The sequence below is a fragment of the Mus pahari genome, chromosome 23 (assembly GCF_900095145.1).
Source record: "Mus pahari chromosome 23, PAHARI_EIJ_v1.1, whole genome shotgun sequence".
Classification (NCBI taxonomy): domain Eukaryota; kingdom Metazoa; phylum Chordata; class Mammalia; order Rodentia; family Muridae; genus Mus; species Mus pahari.
The window spans coordinates 20,280,669-20,286,730 of NC_034612.1; the positions used below are offsets into that span (position 1 = coordinate 20,280,669).

At 53.4% G+C, this 6,062-nt stretch overlaps 1 protein-coding gene across 1 annotated transcript in view; it reads left to right on the forward strand.

Moving 5' to 3' along the window:
- The first annotated feature begins 416 nt into the window (after nt 1-416).
- Gtf2ird1 (GTF2I repeat domain containing 1) overlaps nt 417-6,062 on the forward strand; it is a 98,882-nt gene continuing 93,236 nt past the window's right edge. The window contains exon 1 of the mRNA XM_021187183.2: nt 417-587. The gene's annotated coding sequence lies outside the window, so the exon portion shown is untranslated. The remainder of the gene's footprint in view (nt 588-6,062) is intronic.

Genomic DNA, 6,062 nt, shown 5'->3' on the forward strand with positions numbered 1-6,062 from the left:
AGAGAGAAACCTGGGGTCCCTCCCTTCTGACCTTGGACACTCCAGGCATAAGAGTGACCAGCAGGGCAAACCACCTAGGGATCCTCCAGGCGTCCTCTGGGTGACCTTGATGTATTCTGATCTCTCCGGGGGGGGGGGGTTCTAATCCGTGGCTGGGGGAGTCTCGAGGCCCCGAGGTTGTGAGTCCTCCCCCACGGTGGCACGGGGCGGGCCGTGCGGGCTAATCCCGTATGTAAATGACAGCCAATGGAGGGTGGTGTTGCGCGGGGCTGGGATTAGGGCCGGGGCGAATGGCTGGCAATCTTACTGGGATTACAGAACAAAGAGAGAACCTCCCAGAGCCCGGGCTCGGCTTCGCGCTCGCTCCGCGCCCCGCCCTCCGCCGCAGCCCGCGCCGGGGGTGGGGGCCCCCGCGCAGCCCCCGGCCGGCCGCCCGCACCGCGTCCGCCCTCCTTCCCTCCCTCCCTCCACTGATCCTGTCCCCCATTCCCGGATTATTAACTCAGCAACCAGAGGCGACTGGATCTACCGAGTCCTGGCCACCGGGCCCGGGCCGGGGCGCCCGGAGCGCTTGGGGATCCTGCAAGGTAAAAAAGGAGAAAGTTTGACTGGGGGCGGGGGTGGGGGTGGGGGATGGGATGAGGGATGATGGAGAGGGGGTGCTCTGGGGCTTGCTTGGGTTTTGAGCCCTTATTTTGCACCACCCCCCCAACCTCAGTGTGTTGTGTGCCTGGGAGGTCCCTTCCCCTCCCCCTCCAGGTGTCTCAATTCTAAGGCCCGCCTTTTGGGGTGTGTGTGCACGTGATCGGGATTATAATTCGAGTTTGGAGGGGGATGGGTTGGGATGGTCAGCTTCTTCCCTCCGGATACCTGCTGGAATCGGGAAAAGCAGACACCCCTCTCACCCTCGAATTCCCTGGAGGTGGAGAGAGAAGCGCCCCACTGGCCCGGAGCCCAGCAGGCCTGGATACAGTTGGGCGAATGAGGTCAGTGGTGCTGCCCTGCCGGCGGAGGTTGGTGGAGGGGGCGTCGGAAAGAAGCTCCCCCTCCCCCCTTTCCTCTCCTGTCCTCCAACGTTCGAGCTGAGTCCGAACACTGCCCCAGAGCGGTGGTTTCTTTTTTTTTTTTTTGGGGGGGGGGTCATCCTGTAAAGGGGCTGGCTTGCATGGTGGGAGCCGGACCTCCTTGGTTGGCTGGGGGTGAGTCAAAGAGACTTAGGGTGGCAGTTAAAGGGGCACGGAGGGTGCCAAGGAACAAGTTTGAGGGAGCCTCGGCTGTGGGTGGTCTCTGAGTTCTTGAAGCGGAGGGGGAGGGGCCAAAGGGCGCTTAGCGTCTCCCCATCCGGAGTCTCTAGGAGTGATCGCGACCGGTGTGACACCCAGCTTTGCAGCCAGTCAGGGGGCTGAGAGGGCGACCTTTTTCCTGGCCTCTAAGCCCCAGGGAAACGGGGAGGGAGTGGGGGGGGACCGTGGCTCTCAGAGTTTGGCTGCTCCGTCAGGAGACTAGCGGAGACCAGCATCGGGTCTGGCGACCCAGCCTCCCTGGAGTAGACCAGAGGTGGCAGTTCCTGGGTCCCCTTCCCGGGGAAGTGAAAGAACTCCGGAGCCGGGCTCAGCGATGGAGTGTGTATCTGGAATGTGGGGCGTGAAGGCTGGGCTTCGGCAGCTTTTTAGAGGAGTGGGGATTCACAAGGGGCTTCTCCTCCGGCTCAGACTGCAGAGCTGCGCCTGGATGCTCAGTGGTCAGTGCTCCCTCTTCCACCGTTGGGGCCCTCCAAGACCTCTGGCCTTGGGAGGTGCCTTGATCCGTCCATTTATTTTAGCAGCGTCATTCCCAGAGGGAAAGGGCACCGGCATCGATTATTTATTCTATTTGGAGCAAGAGGAAGTGGAAGGAGGCTGGTGGTTGGCAGCTGGGAGGGGTTGGGCAGTGGGGCATCAAAATGGGGTGCCGATACTGTCCCGTGTCTCTCCGTCATAAGTCACCACCTGCTTAAGGCTCCGGGAGTGTGTGAGATTGACTTTGACCTCTTTATAAAATCTACCAGCAGACCTAGAAACAGGCCTAGCGTGGGGGTGGGGGTGTCAGAGCCCCCTAGCCGACTGGGTTGTGGAAGGCTTGCACTGTGTTTCATCCTGTAGCCAGCTCTGTGGATGACCTAGAAATTGCCAGCTCCAACTCCAAGGGTCCCAGTGGATCCTAGCCGGGGAAACAAGGAAGGACCAGTATCTTGAGGGGCATGCCTAACTTACTTAAGTGCTTTGTTGTCTAGATGCAGGGCAGAAGGGTCATTCATTTCCAGGAAGCCAGTTGGCATTTTTGTTATCATTGAAGGCTGGCTCCCAGGAGCCCAGCCGGCCTCTGACACGCGGCACTCTCCTGCTTGGTACTTGGAAATCGTCCGAAAGGCAGACATAATAATAGAGGTCTCGGGAGCAGCTGCTCAGTTGCTACATATGTGCAGAGCAGGGGTGTGTGTACGCTCCGGTAATAGCTGGGTCGTGGGAGACCTGAGTTGAGCTTTCTGGTGGGAAGGCTTGTGTGTGTGTGTGTGGGGGGGGCATTCATCATATCTTGAGTGTGGCCTTGGGTCCACAGACAGCATCTCCTGGCCTGGACCCTGGTTTTTTCCCTCACGTTGGCCCACCTGTGACACCCGGGCATCACTCGCGGGATCCTTCAGTCGGCCTGGCTTAGGGAGGGCTGTGTAAGCTTGCAGTTCTATTTTTCGTTTGAACTTCAGAACCTGGCTAGTTCTGCTTGCTCCTGAGAGTCTACTACATCTGTGTTCCCATACGGTCCTGGCTTTCTCCTGACCCTATCTCTCTCTCTTGGCTGTTCGAGTGTGTCTTTTGGTCGCACTAGATGTAAGTGGGAATGGGAGCTTGCTATTCACTTGTTGAGCGACTGCGTGTTGGAGTGAATGAATGAATGAATGAATGAATACAATCCTCTGTTAATTTTCTATCTGTGTTTGTGTGTGTGCGCGCGCGCGCGCGTAGGCTGATGTGGCCCTAGGCTAATTACTTACCTTATAGTTCAGGCTTACCTGGAACTCGGCAATCCTCCTGCCTCAGTCTCCCAAATGCTGGGATTACACCATGGTAATAATAGTCCTAGTGTTTTTCTGGGACACCTTTCATTCCTGGTTCCTAAGGGACACCCTGTCCATTACCCTAAACTATGTATTCCCTTAAACACAAGCCTCTCGGTGTTTCCTAGTCTCACTGGATCTCTCTGTTCAGGAACGTGTGTGTGTGTGTGTGTGTGTGTGTGTGTGTGTGTGTGTGTGTGTGTGTGTGTTTGTGTGTGGCAAGCAGCCAGTGACACAAGCCAGGGTCTTTGGGACAAGCCCGCTGCCTGGGGCCTGCAGAAACCTTGACAGACACTTGAAAAGCAAGATTTGTGGGGGTTACTTCAGAAGTCCCACAGAACAGAGTGGAATCCTGGCTGAGGGCACAGACCTCACACCGAGTTGTTTTTCCTTTCCTTTTCTTTCTTTCTTTTTAAACAGGAGCTTATTATGTAGCTCAGGTTGTCCTTGAACTGATGATGCTCCTGCCTCAGCCCTCCCAAGTCCTAGGACTGCAGGCAAGTGCTCTCTGCCTGAGCTCAGACTGCATAAAGATGCTCCCAGATGAGGAGAGGCAAGGACCTGGACCCTTTAGAGAGTAGAGTGGTCTCAGCAGAGGCCTGCAGGGAGGCGAGCTGCAGAAGGGTGGATTGCTGGCCTGTAGGAGTGGAGTGGCACCCAGAGTGGAGATTCCCTGAGCAGCAAGCAGGCTTGTGACCTAACGGCTCTGATCTGAGCTGGGGACATAGGTAGAACGCTTGGCACCTAATCCTGAGGACCCAAGTTCAATCCTAGCACCCACAGGAAAGGCCAGGCATGGCAGGGCACGCATGCCATTCCAGGACTGGGTATACAGAGACCGATGGACCCATGGGGCTGGCTGGCCAGTCCACGGAGCCCAGTTGGTGAGTGTCAAGTCCCAGAGGAAAAAGCTTGTCTTATAAAAAACCAAAAACAAGGCAGTTGGGGGTGGTGGTGTGGTCATTGCTTAGGGACGGATCTCTATGGGTTCGAGGCCAGTCTGGTTTATATAACGTAGTAAGTTACACCAGCTGGGGTAATATTATGACCCCGTCTCAAAAACAAAACAAACCAAAAATCTAGAGATGCCTCTAGAGGACACATACACACACACACACACACACACACACACTAAACCAGTGATTTACCTTTCTAACACCGAGACACTTTTAATACAGTTCCTCATGTTGTGGCGACCCCTTCCCACACACCCTAAAATTATTTTCGTTGCTACTTCATAACTGTAATTTTGCTACTGTTACGAATCATAATATAAATATTTGCGACTTAGAAATATCTGTGAAAGGGGTAGTTCGATTCCCCCCCCCCAGATGAGTCACGGACCCACAGGTTGAGAAGCAGTGCACTAAATCAATAAAAGAAGATTAATACTTTTCTGTTCTTCCCCGTGGGCAGCTCTTCGTGGCTGCCTTGCCTAACTTCTGGTCTTCCTGTTTTGATGGTTACTTCGTTCAGTGGTTTACTGTGGGTGGACAGGAGCAGCGTGGGAAGCTGGAGAGCCTGGCTTCCCCCTTGCAGTCCACCCCCTGCTTCGCCCTAGGACCCAAGAGGAACCTTTGCCCCTGCATCTGCACCTGACTTGGGTCAGGTTCTGTAAGGACCGAGCTGACATGGTCTGTGATTGGATGCTTAGTCGGTTTCAGACCCAGTGTCCCAGGCGATGGGTATGAGCAGGAGGCTCAGTGCAGACTCTGTGGGGATGGTTTAGGTTTTCTTCAGTGGATGGACTTTATCCTCCTATGGGTGTGGGATGACTCATGGAGCGTCCCTTTCCGCACAGGGAGTGTAGGACTCTCATTGTAAGCACCTTTCTTCCTGACCCTGAGTGGAGCCTGGTGGCCCTGGAGCTATTTACAGGTCCACCTGTCCCCTTCCTTCAGGACCACCTGCTTCTGAAGTCCAGATTTAGCTAATAAAAATAAGGACGCCTGGTTAAATTTGGACCGAAGATAAATCAGGGATGACGCAATTCTACTGAGAACTACTGTTCATTTATAGAGCACCCTGAACTGGAGATCTTGGGGTTTTGTAAATGTTGCTTTTATTTGCTCAGATGAAGGGATGAGCTGAGAGCCATACCCACGCTTTGTGAATACATGGCCCAGGTTGAGTCCAGAGCTTTCTCTTTCTCTGTTCTAACTAGCCCTAGGTCTATGGCTGGAAGCCTCCCTTCAATCTAATTTTCCAAGCTGACTGATTCATTCCGGCTTCTCTTGGCTTCTGCCTGAGTTGCTCTGCCTGGCCTCACACTAACTTTGGCAATAGTCTTCTGGCTCCTCCTCATTGTCTGACTCTTTTTGCCTTCACCTGTGTCTAGCTGTTCTCTCTGCCACCTGCCTCTGTAAAACTATCTTGGCAAAACTGCTATCTATATATACATATCTATACTATAACCCCCCCACACACCACACACCACACACCACATAACACTTTTTTTTTCTCCTCTTACTGCTCTTATGTAGCTTCTCATTCCTGTGCTGAGAGTTGGGAGTATTCCATCTCTGACTCATTCTGTCAAATCTTTTTCTGATTCCTCACTTTGACCGCCTCTCGATTACATGTCACTTTCAAACATGGCTGCTTCTTTCTGCAAACTAACTTTACCTTCATTGTTAGGGATTAAAGGTGTGTATTAAGGGTGTGTCTGCACTTTAGCTAGATCATACTGTAATTCAGGGCGTGTCTGCATTCCAGCTGGATCATATCTTTGTATATGATCCCTTGCCAGTGCAGCCATGTTCTTGGATTAAAATTACTCGATAGGTTTATCTGCTGTCCCTATAGCTTTGTCCTGTAGGGGACTGAGAGTATGGGGCCAGAGGGTAGAGCGCACCTTAAGGCTCCAGGGACAGTTAGAGTGAGCTGGCTTGATATATATAGTTCTCTTAATTTTGTTTCTCTCTCTCTCTCTCTCTCTCTCTCTCTCTCTCTCTCTCTCTCTCTCTCT